The sequence below is a fragment of the Bombus pyrosoma genome, linkage group LG6, assembly GCF_014825855.1.
Source record: "Bombus pyrosoma isolate SC7728 linkage group LG6, ASM1482585v1, whole genome shotgun sequence".
Lineage (NCBI taxonomy): Eukaryota > Metazoa > Arthropoda > Insecta > Hymenoptera > Apidae > Bombus > Bombus pyrosoma.
The window spans coordinates 9,734,594-9,749,999 of NC_057775.1; the positions used below are offsets into that span (position 1 = coordinate 9,734,594).

General features: G+C 45.7%; 1 protein-coding gene and 1 non-coding gene across 2 annotated transcripts in view; both read right to left on the reverse strand.

Annotated features, from left to right (window-relative positions):
* Window positions 1–15,406, reverse strand: part of LOC122568208 (zinc finger protein basonuclin-2-like) — a 263,015-nt gene that overhangs the window by 235,908 nt on the left and 11,701 nt on the right. The gene's annotated exons all lie outside the window — the stretch shown is intronic.
* On the reverse strand, window positions 11,693–11,765 carry Trnaf-gaa. The gene has a single exon. It is a non-coding gene; the product is annotated as a tRNA-Phe (tRNA).

The following is a 15,406-nucleotide window of genomic DNA, read 5'->3' on the forward strand; positions in this document are numbered from 1 at the left end:
AAAAACTAAATTCAATCTGAAATCCGCCAATATGAAGAAACGATCGGTCCCAAAACCGCCATCCGAGTATTATAAGATCCATTTATCATATTCGTGCCGCGCAGAATCAACTACGCCGTATTTAACACGATGATCGTTCTTATACGTCACGCACGGTGAAACATGGAGAAACAATTAAAATAACTCAACGTCGCAGAATGCAACGTCAACGTCGCTCCAAGAACCCGACCGTGCGTCTCGTTGATGCAGCGGAGTTGATCCGTCGTTACTAGAAATCCGCGCGAACCACGAGGATCTTACGTCACGTAGTGCGGTAATATCGCGTGTTTCGGTTATTTTGGAGCACGAGGATAGCGGTGGTGGACCCGATTGGTCACGACACGCCGGAAAGTCGGCAACTCGGCCGAGCTGAGAGGAAGGAGGCGGATGGACCGTTTCGTGGTGGTCTGGCGAATGTCTCTTGTCGCTGGCTCGCGGGAGTTAACGGCAAAACCGAAATAACAAACTCCTAAAGTTAGTGAGTTAACGCTACTTCGTCCGAGGTTCCGAAGCTTCTGTTATTTTCTGTTTACCACGGCCATTCTGTGCGCCGCGCGAATCGTTTACCGTAGACGTGGCTCGTAACGGAAATCGTTCGACCGACCTTGCTGCAAACGGATCGCGGCGGAGCCGACTGCATCGACAATTGTATCTCTTGCTCCGTTGTTTCGCGTAGCTTCGACAGTGAAGCGAGATGAAGAAAATCCAAATTACAATTATCTGCGAACGTTATACGTGACGATAGCCCTACGTAGCTGTCGGTCAACTTTATACGACGCAATAAATGCGTCATTAAATCATACCACCCTGAATCTAATTTTAAGCCAGCGAGCCAACAATGACATCATAATACAACAGTTTTTTTTATTTTTTTATTAACCATCAACCATCCTCGGCTCCCGATGCTCGGTTCTACGAGCGTCTTTAACAGGCCGTTAGCGGGACCGACATAAAGACAGATACTTGCATCGTCGATACTCGTGTCCGCCACGTGTAATATCGACGGCCTATTTTCGTGCGAGTTAGGGGAAGCGTGGCGCGGAATTTTTCAGATTCCAGAGCCGCGAGTCAGCATCGGCAGCCGTAACCAAAGTAGACGCATCGCGTGGATCTTATCGAGCCCTGGAAAAATATTTACCTTACGATTAATCAGCGTCGCCTCTGCGACGATGTTACGACAGCGCCGCGATCATAATCGTGATCTACGAACCGCTCGTGTCCCGAAAATAGTGCATCGCGACGTAATTCTTTCGGAAGCCGCGAATAACTTCTCCTTAAGTCGTCGCCGAACGGTATAGATTCTAGCACGAACGATCGTCGAACAAGAACGTTCGTCGATGGTATTAAGAGCGGAACACACAGCTGAGGTCGATTTAAAAAACGGAAAATTAATGGATCAAATTGTTCGATGATTTATCCGCCGCTCGACCAGCAATTTGACCCGAGGAGCCCCTCGCTTCCTGCACGATCAATATTCGTCGCTTAAGAACCATTAAACGGGCCCACGGCATAATTACACGGCAGGACAGATTGCACGTTGCGAGCGAATGGTTATCGATCGCGATCGGCCAAATTGATTCGTGCGGCCGAATGGATATCATTTCGATCGGGGAAACGGGAACGTCGATGTTGGTTCGATGGCCACGAGGAAGTAATCGTCGATTTGATGCGTTGTTTTGTTCCAACGATTCCAATAAAGTTAATTAAACGTCGATACGACCTCGCGAGTGAACCGCTTGATTTTCAAATTTTACGACTCTTTTTGTATCGATTAAAGAGGACCAGAGTAAAAGGCAAATGAATTTTTTTATACTTGAAACGCGGGTCGTTAAAACACCAATGTTCAGCCCGTGTTTCGATGTTCGAATAGAAATCTCAGCACGCGTCGGCCAACCGCCACGTAGCGACATTTTTATTACCTTTGATTCGAATCTGCAAAAAAGTTGTCCATCTGACAGAAGATGGAGGAAGGAATTCGCTCGTTGGACTCAATTTCACAGGATATCAAGCCCACCGCACGCGTTCTCGCGTCTTTCCACTTCTATCCGCGACAAAAAAGTAAAAACGTATCGGATCGCGACACGTCGCTCGCAACGCGAAGCGTGCGCCTCCGTTCTCTCTCTAATCGTCGCTGATTCCTCGTAACTGGACAAAGAAACGCGTGCCATTGAAGAAAAAGGCTGGATTCCGTTGCCTCGTTACATCTCCTCCTTTCTCGCCGAACATTTGCTCTTTCGCGTTACCCGACAGTCTCCCGGATCTTCGAATGGAAACCGAATTCTTCGGTCTTTCAATGATTTCTCTAATCTTCGCGCGTAATCGAGGTTATCAAGTGGAAACCAGGTGATTTGGAGAATGTCTCGCGGTAATTTCGAAGAAATTAAAAGATATTACTCGAAAGGGGCTTGAAACGATTTTTGACGATGCGAGTTGATCGCGAGATCGTTATTACGATGACTAGACGAGCAGGATTGATGACAATAACGATATTTCATAGAACAGCGTGATTCAGACGTAGCAGCTGGCGGACGCGTTGCCACGAAAATTTCCAACCGCGGTCGCACCGCGTAATGACAAAGTAAGGATGGCCCAGCGAGATAAACGCGAGCCAAACTACTTCATCAACGAACGACCTCGAAACAAGCAGACTGCATGCGTGCGTAGTTGCGTCGTACAGCGATGGGAATAAAACACTTGAAGCGAACTACTATAGCCAGAGCAAATGATAGGTTGCTGAAATATTTTACGTTCGTCTGAAAACATCGAAATCGTTTCGAATCTCGCGATGGATCGCATCTGCGACTGTCGTAAGACGAATATCGTAAAGCCATACGCAACTACGAGAGACTGCGAAGATTCAGAATTACGATTCAGATAAATTACTGGAAGCGATAGAAACGACTTTTCGTGATTTGGAAGACGCGTGATCGATAACTCAGAGGCGCGCGATAATTGATTTTTCGCGGAAACTTTCAAGTATGCACTATGTCTATCGGTCGAGTCTACACACAGTATGCGTGCACGTAATAAAGTATTGCTTACAGCAGAGGTTGCACGCTTAATCACCGACGTCGTTAAAACCATACTCCGCAGATGGTTAAATAAGTTTATGCTTATCTGAAATTCCAATAAAGCGATCCTCGGTTTTTATATCAAAACACGTACACAAATGTCCTTCGTAACATCTATAGACGTTATTGCTTTTTATCTTTATTACTTTCAACGTTTCTGTAATCTCATCCTTCGTACTCTTTTCGTATGTAACGCGCTGTTTAACACGACCGTTCGGAAATTAAAAATAGCCATCGTACAACGAAACAACGATTCGACTTGTTTGACTTGACTCGTCCTTTCGTCGAAAGAATTTCCAGCCACAGGGTCGCCACGATTCAATCCTCCGCGATTCTGTTCAACTCGAACGTCACGACGCGACGGCACGACGAAGCAGTCACGATGATCACACGTTGCGTCCCAACCACCTCGAAGACAGCCCACGAAGCAGAGAGCCAACGTAAGTGAAAATTACAGCCTTTCCTCCCTTTTCTTCCAGCCAACCAAGAACACCGACGTTCCACTCCATCCCGGCGTCTTGCGTCGAGGACAACGCCGACTAATTGCGAGCTTTATCGAACATTACGCGCCCACAACGTTGCAATCTTGCGACAGCCGACAATTTCGATGGGACACGCTACCATTGCCATAACTTCAGACGGGACGCATACGTTTAAAAGCGGGATCTATGCATCGGCTGGTTCATCCTCGACCTCCGGCGAGACACGGCGAAGCGAACGCCGAAACACTCGACCGATCTCGTAGCTCGATAATGTCGCGTACACCGTGTTCCACGGGGATATTTCCCCTGTCGTGCGTCGATCATACGCGAGATATCGTGCATACCGCGGTCTTTTCGTTTCGCCTTTGTAAATCATTTTGACCAGTCACTTGAGAGAAACTCTTGTACGAGTTGAAGGACGCAGTCCCGATTGCTAGGATAAACGCGACACTTTGGAATCCTTGCGGAGGTCTGGAACTGTTTTAAATCGAATAGCGTGAAATAGCGGCGAGTTTACGAACGATGTTTAAGCGACGAAATTATACGAAAAATATAACGTCCGTGGCAGACGAAGGATCCAAATTCGACCATTAGTTTATCTACCTTTACGCCTTGGAAGCCGCGAAAGGGATTAAAAAGGCAATGAGCGTACAAACGAAATAAGCGTATAAAAGGGACATTGAGCGTGTCATCCTTGTAGCTGATCGTCGACCCATGGATATCTTGGAGATCTGGAAGCGGTGACTCCGACAGCTGTGATAATTAGCCCCAGAGCCGTGTACGGCATGCAACGAGTAGAAAACCGTGCGAGGTACATGTAAGTACGTCGACGATCATCGTACCGTTCCATCATCGGCGTCATTAATACATTGCTGGTGACGGGCAGCGTTAATCTTCCCTGCCACGAAAAACAATCGACGGGCTGGTGAAACTCTCGATGTATCTTCGCGTTCTGATGCGCTCGAGACGATCGTTACCCCGTCTATTTTCAAACATTCCTCTTCCTTAGCTGCACGTTACACTTCGTATCGCTTAGTCGCGCTTTGCGAGTAACTACAAAAATTTGATAATACGGAAATTGAACGACTCCGATAAAAAGAAACAATTCATTGGGCGAAGAAAGGTGGGTGCAAATACTCCTCATAGCCGCCGTGTTTCGCCCTGAGCGCAGTAGTCGAAAAACGAGTACTCGAAGTCATCACCGGCCTCCACGAAAAGGAAAATAAAAAGCTGCCGACTAATGAAACCGCCGGCCATGAGCCAACCGTCTTCTGCCAACGAAGGTTAAACGCGAGTAACAAGCATGAAATTCACGGGACAAAAGGAGACTCGGCGTTTGGTTGACGCGCACGCAACGATGCGAAGCAGCGCAGTGACACGCAGCGATCGCGCGAGCTATACGGTTTTCAATCGAGCCGGGCTAAACGGCCAGTTAAGCGAGTTTATCTGATGGAGAGCGGCGTGTCGCGGCGTCACACTTCCGCGCGCGCCGTAACGCGACGTCCACGCTCGCGCCGAGCGAAACGCGCGACACGTTACGCGCCGCCCACCTCCGTGCCCCGTAATTACTGGCGACAAAACGACCGAGCCACTGCCGTGACGAGACGACAACGGGACGAGCTTGACACGCACCGCGGCCACGAATTAATTCGTGGCGAATGCCGGCGCAGATTATCTTCATCGACCGAGATTCTTTTTCGCTCGCGTGCCGCTAGCTGAATTGTTTTCGATGTCTGACGAGATGGCAGAGGGCGGTAATTGAGGTTGTTGCGAAGATGGACAAGGGATATGTTTATGTTGGGTTGCGTTAACGTGTTGAAATTACTCATTGTTAAAGCAAGATTTATCGCGAACACGAAACAAATTAGACTAATTGGAACGATTTAAAAGTGAATAACTAGCAGCGTGCAGACAGTAGTAGTAAGATTCGAAAGAAATCAAACTTGCCTTGAAATTTTAACAGCGCGCCGTGGATTTCTTTACAAACCTTAAAAAATATCTTAAAATCCAACGTATACGTACGAGCTTAAAAATAACTCTTGTTATAAATACAGCCTGTTCAACGTTGTATGTATTCGACTGGAAAAAACCAGAAACGACGAAGACACGGTTGACGACAAGTTTATCCCCTCGTTGGCTGTTCCTCGCCGCTCATCGATTCTCCATTCGCGGAATGGACGTAGCGCGAACGAACGGCGATGCAAATTATCCATTGGAGAAAACGCAATAATAATTCAAAACGTATCCACGATGGTAAATCGCCAGGGACTAACGCGGAGAAAGAAGGAGAGACAGAGAGATTGACGTTTCCCGACGTGAAACGTAATTATTATCTTCGGCGAGGTACGCATGGGAAAATTCTAGCGCCAGCGCCAACGCTCGGCTTCGCCTCGTCACCTGCGATCAATCGACTGGATGTGAGTCATACGTAGCGAGTCGACTCTGATCACTTTGTATTGCTCTTTCTCGGACGCGAGCCGTGTTCCGTCTCGAGGAAAACAAGAATTTTCCCCGGAGAGCAAATGGCACTTGGTGAGTCGCCTCGCGCTTATTGCCTATTAACGCGCTGGTCACTGGATATATTACCGCTATTAAGGCTTGTGAGCATATAAATGACTGTTTATGCGAGAAAGGTACCTACTAATACGCGGCCCTCTCGAAGCTTGCATTACGAACGCACGCTGGTTAGTCCACTTCGCGGTCTTTCCGATAAAAGTCACCTGCGGTGAATTGGACATTTCCGCTTCCGCGAACCTCCGCGGTGCTGCAGGTTCTAACTTCTTGGTAAAAATTTCAAACCGTATAATGGATGATAAGTAGCGTAGAGAACATACGTGTTCGTTTACGTGTATTAACACACTCGTAACTGATGACACGGTGCTGTGTCTTTCCGTGAATTAAAAATGGTAACTGGTTACGTGGTGCTATGTCTGAATCTTGGTTGATGCGAGGGAAAAATATAAAGAAGCAGGAATACCCTGTGGTTGAAAAACACTTTCCAAGAGAGAGAAGAGACTCGCGTGCAATACGGTCGACATATTTATTAGACGCATTTCCACGCGAGAGGGGCCGTTCGATAGGCTTTCAGGAGGAGTTCGCAGTTGCTATTACCGCGAGAGCGGTCATTATCCTCCACGAGGACGAGCCACGTCTTCTTCGAACGACTCGTATCGGCGACCTATCGAGCCGCGCCATCGGGTGCCGTACAACATGCTTCGGCTTAAATAAGAAATGCGATAACGCGGTAGTAGGACGAGGAAAACACAGAAGGAAAAGGAAAACCCAATCCGGTCATCGACGATCCTCCCCTCGAGTTCCAACATTCGCATCGTTATTTACCATTTTATTCGTTATCCTTTGATGGACGCGCGAGCGCGAAAGAGAGAGCACACATGGGGTGGTTCGCGGGAATTTTCTCTCTGCCTTTTAGCACGCCACGCGAACGCGGATTAATATTGCAGCTCGCATGAAATACACGGCACGGGTTGCAAAGGGGGTGAGTAGACGCGATGTGAATTAAATAGCGGAATTGTATTAATGCTTCGCTGTTTACGGCCGCTTTAACAGGGATGGGGCGCAACGTTTGATACGCGGCGGAACTATCGCTTCCTCCCTTTTAACGAGCTTTCTTTCGCTTTTTTCACAACTTTTCGACCGATCGAAGACGTGATATTTTAAATAACAACGTAAGAATGATCGATCATCCGCTGCTTACGTCGTACGTTAAAAATTTTGGAATTTAAATTAGACAATCTTTCGAGGAAGAAAATACGCAACACCCTTTGTATCCTTTGTAAAATTTTCATTGCGCAATTCAAAGAGAACGACATTTCCTAAAAAGTCAAGGAGGAACTGAATACAGTAGACCTTCTAGGAAACTGAAACGTTGAACTCCATCGTTACGTCTGTGCTGCCGGCTGTAACGTTACTCTCGCAACAACGTTCCCCGAACATGAGAAAATTTCTCCTAGAGAAATTTTCTCTTAATTAGTTGTTTACTACCAAATTAGAGTTTATTTGTATCGTAACAATTGCTGTGATTTTTAAAAATACTTCCTACCCTCTTTTTTGACTAATCGAATATCGACGTCTGAATCGTTTCGAATACTTCGAGGAAAGAATAAAAAATCCACAGAAGAATATCAAAGGAGGGACACTGGAGATTCAGAGACCTTACGAGCGAACCAAAGACGACATAAGTCAAATTCCATTGACCAATCGATTATACGACCGAATTGTACGTGGACAATACAATCGAGGATCTCGCGAACGCCCCGGGGTGCACGTAGCGACCACACACAACACACATTAATTTTCCTATTACGGGCATTGTGGTAGACGTACGGGCATTGTGGCCACGACATGTTCGCCCACGGTCGGTCGTTGTCGGGCATCGAGCTTCGCGACATCGCTACAACCCCGACGCACGACGCTAACGAGCTGTCGTCGCTGTTATCTCTTCACGAGTCTCCTGATACCGATGCGTACATCCCCTCCGTGCAATCACCGCGCCATGTAACAAACTTTCCACCCGTGTGCCGTACCGCGGAGTAACGGATTGGCTAGAGAACGTATCGCGTGTATTTTCTCCTACGGAAAAGTTTCTCGTGTAAATTTGATGAAGCCTCTGCCGAGAATAGGGTTGTTTCTTTCCGCTTCTTCGGTCGTAGCGAAGGTTAGACAGTTACTTGTTAACAGATTCAGGGTGAGGACGAATTAACGGTAAAGTTACTGACATTATCCATGTTGCGAATAATTGATAATAAAATAATTGCAGATAATCGCATTACGCTATTAACGCGATCTTACTTACGCAACAGGAATTCACTTAACGCTAAAACTACCACACCAGTGAAATTGACCGGTTTTACCATTTTATTTTAAAATTCCTAATTCGTATTATATTTTTCCCCTCAATGATGCAATGATTTTCGCAACGATAACTAAAAGAATAACATAATGAATTTTATTTCGTTTTTTATGTATTCAAACTCAAAATAATATTGTACTACGGCTACTTATACCAATAGCGGTCAAAATGTTTGGTACTTGTCAAAGTGTAAAAGGATCCTGCAATCTGTTTATCGAACTCCGACTGACCAGTTTCCTCGTTTCGTACAACTTCCCACACGTTTTTAAAATTTTTGCCGCGTATCATTCGATATGATGATATCAGTTATCAGGAAAATTCCGGATCGATCGCTAGATCGCTAGATGCTAACGCTAGAAATACCACAGCAGTCAAAATGACTGGTTCTACAATTTTATAAATGCGTCAACCCTCGTTTAGGGATCATAGTCCCAGATGGATTAATAGTATCAAAAATTTACTACATAACATGGAATTGCTTCTGTAAGAAAGTAATAAATCAATAAATGTGAAAATATTCTATCATTACGTATTTTTTAAAGGCCAGTCATTTTCACTGGTTCTGGTAGAAATAGCTTCGTGTTAACTATCGGCAATTCTAATGTTAATTCCGGGTATCGAATGTTTATCGGTGAAAAAAAGAGCTATACGTGTGTCATTTGTTCTGCTTCCTTCAAACGAACTTTCACTTTTTACACTCGTATTTTTATGCCATCTTAACGATCGCAAAGGTTTTCCAAGGTGTACCCGTTTATTTAAAATAGGAAAACCGTGCTACCTGTTGAGAAGAGGCGAAAAACGCCAGGGACGAACACGAGAATCTCGCCAACGACTATAGATTAGAAACGGGAAACTCGATTAAAGCACCGAACGCGTCCTAATTAACTCCTCAATTACGCGGTTCCCCTCTGATTTCGGTGCAAACAAAGAAGGCGAACCGGTTTCGAGAAGCAGAGTCACCGACAACATGCGCGACGCGTCCTTCACCTCCCTGACCTGGCCCGTATCATCCCCCGGGGCTCTGGGTACACATTATAATTGCGCATATTAAAATGGCGTCACGACTTCACCGCCCATCCATCCATCCAGCCAGCCAGTCAGCCATCTTTAATCAATAATGGAGCATCAGGGACCATGACAACAGATACCCTTTCCCGGGGTTTCTGTCTCGTGGACCCTTTTCCACCCCCTTGTGACCCCCCGACCGAATCTGCAAGGGTTGCCTGCCTTTCTCTGGACCGAGTTTCGCTATTCCCCGCATCATGTTACGTCAAATTGCGGTTATTCCCACCGTACCGTCCTCTTTGACCCCTCGATACCCAACGTCTTGCGTTCTGTTAGGGTTTGCTTGGATCGTTTCTTGCAAGATATAATAGAGTAAAATTAAAGTTCAAAAGAATGCATTTTCGAAAGACATAGTGCAAGTGGTTTGCCTATTACAGGCAAAATTATCCGTTGTTCGATAATCATTTGAAAAACTTTTACCGCTTGAGTATCTCGTTCTCTTTCTTCCCTATTGGTCTATTTTTTAAAACCATGTTATTACACACAAGCTTTTAACTACCTAAAAACATCACATAATTGTCTTGAAAACCATATAGCAAAACGCTGTTTGCTGTACAGTCGTATCACGCAACGAGAGACGGAAAACCTAAGCCAGAGCAGTCACGAATATCGGCAAGGTATCGAGCAAACGCGGCAAAACTCATCGGCAAATTGGCACCGTTTTCCAGGAAATCAGGCCGACCAATGTGCTCGACCAATCAGCCGTACGTCCGGTGAATCTTCGACGAGGGATCTATCGGAGGGCTGGAAGACATAAAGCGACTCGCATTTACGCTTCCGAACGAACGGTCGATCGAAGGAGGCCGTTGTCAGGAGCTTTCCAAGCGTAACGGCGTGCGTGGCACGTGCGAACCGTACACGCGTTTCCCTGCACGCATTCATCGGCCGGGGGCGTTCACGTGCGTGTCCACGGCAGCGTGCTGCCGCGCGGAAACACCAACGACTGGTCGTGCACCTGTCAACGTGTCGTTACGTGTTCGCCTGCGCTTCTGTTTCGGGCCGTGGACTCGCGTTTGCGAAAACAATGGCGTGCCGATGCACAGGGGGGGGGGGGGCACTCGAGGTAATACGCCGATTTGTAGCTTCGTTTGGCCTTTGAAAGTTTCGCGAATGCTAATGCAACAAAGATCAATCGCGTAAGGAATCGCGTGTATTCGACGCTAACTATTTCATAGTGCAATTTAATGTTACTTTGGAAATTCCAATTCGAAACGAACTAATTGGTAAAAACACCTGTGAGTCACTGAATTTTATACCTGCTTTCCCTCTTAACTCTACGTCTCGATGAACGAAAGAAATCAATCGCCACTTAAACTTTCACAAAGGAAACTCCGCCCAGCTTCGCACTGCCGGTACGTACCATACGTGCCTCGTTCGAAAGAACAATTTTAATCCGATGCTGCAACCGGCTCGACGAATTAATTTCCCATCAAGGCTTCTAATTACAGCGAAATCGGCGGAAAGCAAGATAAACGAGTCAATCGAAAAACACGGCGCAGCGGCGCGGCGAGGGACACGAAATTAATAGTATCCATGCTCGAGAACAAGACCGGACTGCGAGATTATCGGCCGGCCAGTTTAGGCGCGGGGGTTACAACGTCACACGCAACGCCGCGATCATTCCACGTAATAATTATGTACCGTTCTCGATATAAGCCGCGGCCTAGCCGGACCTTAACCCGCCAAAGCGTATCATGCAACATTATTAATGGAATTTATTGCCGCGCAAAAGGCAGTCAGGCGAACGGAAATTTTAATCTAGTCGCGTTAACGAGTCAAAAGGACGAGCCGAGTAAGTGTCATATTAATCACGATTACTAGATTTTAAATATTGAAACTACTACGCGTCATGTTGCCTTCGTGACTGTTAGATGTGCTATTAACGCGTAAAAGAGATTTGTTTCTTTCTCCTATAAGATTCTATAATTTTCTATAATAATCACTGTTTTATATATATCTAATTATACTCTTTTTCGTTCGCCTATGATAACTGATTAAAATATTCACATTCGAATGTAACGCTCGACTTATAAATTTAAAATAAAGTAGGAAATTATATCTTTTTTCTTTTTTTTTTAAGATTAATAACATTTATGAAAGCTAAATAATATCGGTAAATAAGTTGTGAGTAAAAAAAAAGATTAAAAAAGGAAAAAAAGAGAAATTGCCGAAACCCGGGATTGAACCGGGGACATTTAGATCTTCAGTCTAACGCTCTCCCAACTGAGCTATTTCGGCTTGGTGGGTAACGTTCGTAATAGAGTTTAAATACACAATACGGATAAAAAACACTAAATAAAAAGATTGAAATCAACTTTAATACACAAACGGAAGATTTACTTTTACACATACAATCTGATACAAACTACCAATGAATTATATCGCTCGATTGCATGCGAGAAAAATGATTATCGAACAGGCGGGAAAGATAAGTAAAGAAATACTATTAAACAAAAATAAGAGATAACGATAGAAGGAAAACAGGAGAAGATGAATGCCTGATAGCATAACGTCAGGGTCAGAACGGTCACGATTATTAGAAAATGCCGGGCGTAATTTAGCAGAATTTATCACTAGAATTCCTCTTGCCGAGTATCGGAAAAATTAGACAATATCATCGCAAACGAGCAATCTTACATTGGAAAAATCGATAATGATTTCCATACGCTTCTTAAACCGTGCAGAAATTTGTCCGTCTGGCGATAGATGCCTCGAACGAAAGACCATAAAACTCATTAAAACGCATTACCCAGCTCTAATCGCCAGAAATTTAAATTCCAATTCGCTGTTATGTAGCCGCACCACCGATAGACCTTTGCGAACTGGACACCTAGTCCGGTGTCTACGCCGGAATTACCCGGCATTACGTACGCAATTTCCAACGGTTAAAGGACGTGATCGCGGTAATGACGTTCGAGGGAGGCTTGAAAACCTCGGGATCGCGGATGCACGTTAAAAAGGACGGCGTATATCCAGGCGAACGAGTCAATCGAACGGGCCTGCGCTCCTCTGTCTTTCCGTGTGTTAGACCGCGAGACAGGTCATACACAGGCGCGCACGCGGCGAGGGATACGAAATTAATAGTGTCTATGCGCGGGAACAAGACGAGAGCGAGGCATTATCGTCCCTCGTTTGGGCATTGGGAGCGTGTAAAGGCATGATGCAGAGCCGAAGCGGCGCGGTCCAGCTCAAAGCGACGATCCACCATTGCCGGACACGCCAGGGGCGCAACAGCTTGATACATCGTTACACGCTGTTCCTTCCATGTGCCCTTCGATCCTCTCTTTCTCTCTCTTGTCTCTCGCCTCTTACCTTCCTCCTTCGATCTATTTCTCCGTCTCTCCCATTAACTCTATATTTCTCTTTATTTCTTCCCCCTTCCACCTTTCTTATTCGCGTACCGTATATACGATCCTCCTCTCGATTTCTTTGTCCCTTTTCTTCCTACCCTCGAGTGTACACCGAGAAGAAGGGCACAATTCTTGGCCCCTCGACACCCCTCGACACGCAGCATCGACCTAAGCCAAACTCGGCGCCGACGCGCCGCTCTAATACGATCTCACGATCGACGGGGCCACGAGCGCCGTAAAGCTCGGTTTACACCGGGCCGCAGGCAGCCGCCTACGCGATCTACCCGCTCCTTAAATCCTCCGGCTACAGCGCGCCTCCGCGGGGTAGACATTGTCGCGATGAACACCGGGCCCCGGGGAGATGAAGTCGTTCCGACCGACTCGCGGAGATCAGAAATTATTATTCCACCGCGCGAAGAAGCGCCAACCCTGCCGGTGAAACGTTTAAGTCTACTGCTATACGAGTTCTACACTTCGCACGGTGTGATACTTTTCGTGTTTCAAGATGCGAGTGATAATTTGCGATTGCTTCTCGTTTCAGACAGCGCGGCAAATATCAACTAACTTGTTACGTTTAATTGCGTACATTTGTTAGTTTTATCAAGCTACAAGTTCGCGATCGGCGTTTCAAATAGCGATCGATAATTAATTGTGTAATTGCAAACGTTATAAACTAACAAGTTATTATCGTTTGGAAATAGAAAAAAAAGAAAAATTCTCGTGGCTCGCATATACTCACACAGAAAAAGATTAAATATACCTACGCTGTCTACGCTAAAAATCCAAGTAAATTGCGCAACGACGATCGCTGAAAAACATTATAGTCTGAAAGAGGGTATCGGCGGTATACCTTCCACTTTATCTGGCGAAGGGTTAATCGACGTTCATATACGACGCGAGCACGTTTGACGCCAACAAAGAACCCCTCGCCACGCCGTGCCGAGAAGAATGAACTCCGTAGGGAGAATCCGTCTTCTAAATATAGCAGCCACGGTAGCAGCCAAAGGAATCATGGGAGAAGGTGTACGACTGATGACAGCGACGGATATATCGGAAGCGAACGAATTAAATGTACTAGTTGGACTATCGATCTGCAATTGATATAAATATTCCAATCGACATGAATATCTGATGATGGTACACGCTGTGCATCTCTACACTTACATTATGTAGCCAGTTCAAATTAACTTGGCTGCTTTATAAATCATAAACTTCGAAACTATTAATCTTAATCGTATGTTAAATGCATAAATATCTATATTGTTCGAACGTAAAAAGGAATAAATATAAGTTGAATGAAACATTGAACGAAACAGAAGAATAGTGTTGCGCGTGAAACGACTATTGCAGAAATATTTCTTGCGGAATATAAAATCCAGTTGGCTTGCAAACAGTCTTTTGGAAAAATAAAAAAAGGAAACGAATAATGATCGGGCAGCGGATGAAAAATCTTGGCACAAATAATAACAGGCGTTTAGCCAGGAAACAAGCGTCGATATCCACACATCAGGTTCCACGAAAGGGCGCGGAAAAAATATTGGCGCGTTAAATCGAGCACCGCGGGGCGATCCGAGGCGAGGAACCGGCAGAGACACCGCTGTTTCGTGTTTTATGGTGGCATCAATTACTTTAATATTCGAGCTCGTAATATCTGAGAGCGATCGCGCGCGCGTACGCGATCCGCTTCGACCAAGGCTAGGTGTCAGCGATCGTAAAGCGGAATCGCAACCCTAAAGCAGTCGCTTCGTGCCTTTGTAAAGTAATCGGCACGGCCCTGCCACGCTAGTCGGATTATAATAATGTTTACCACGCGACTATGAGTCCGAGAGCGTTTAATGGGCCCATAAAGAATCACTGGGTCGTGTTTGACCAGTCACCATATCTGCTCGTTACGGTGAGAAGTGGACCGTCGTGTCGTGCCATCGAGAATCGAGATCCTGCTTGTGCGTTCAGCAACCGGAATTGTTCGATCAAAGTGTCCCTCCTTTCTTTCAAGGATGTACTTTGACAAACTCAATTTTTACAATTGGAAATGTAATTTTTGTCAAATACCTTGACAAAAACTTCAAATAGAAATGCCATCCCCGTTCAATGTTGTTTATATCACTGTTTATCTCATTCCTCGTGGCTATCCATCAAAGGATCGATTTTCTCAAGGTTTTCTAAAGGGAAACAGGAATCGAAAATAGTCGGAAGATTATAAAAATGACACGACAATCCTAGCAGTATCGTGCATCGGCATTCTACTGCAACGACTATAAACTCGCTACACCGTTCTCGTACTAGCAACCTGCAATGCATATAAACAAAGAAGCTTAGACGTGGAAACTTGTTCGGTTCGTGCGAAAACGCGATCAGAATGATCCTCGGTCGAAATTATTTAAATCGAAATCATTCACGCGACGCGGTTCTCGATGTCACGGGGTCAACTTGTACGAGAAGCGTATCTCCTCTAAATAGCATCAATTACTTTAATGGCCGTGATCATAATACCGGCGATCGCTGGCGGGTCGGTAGGTGTCAGCGATC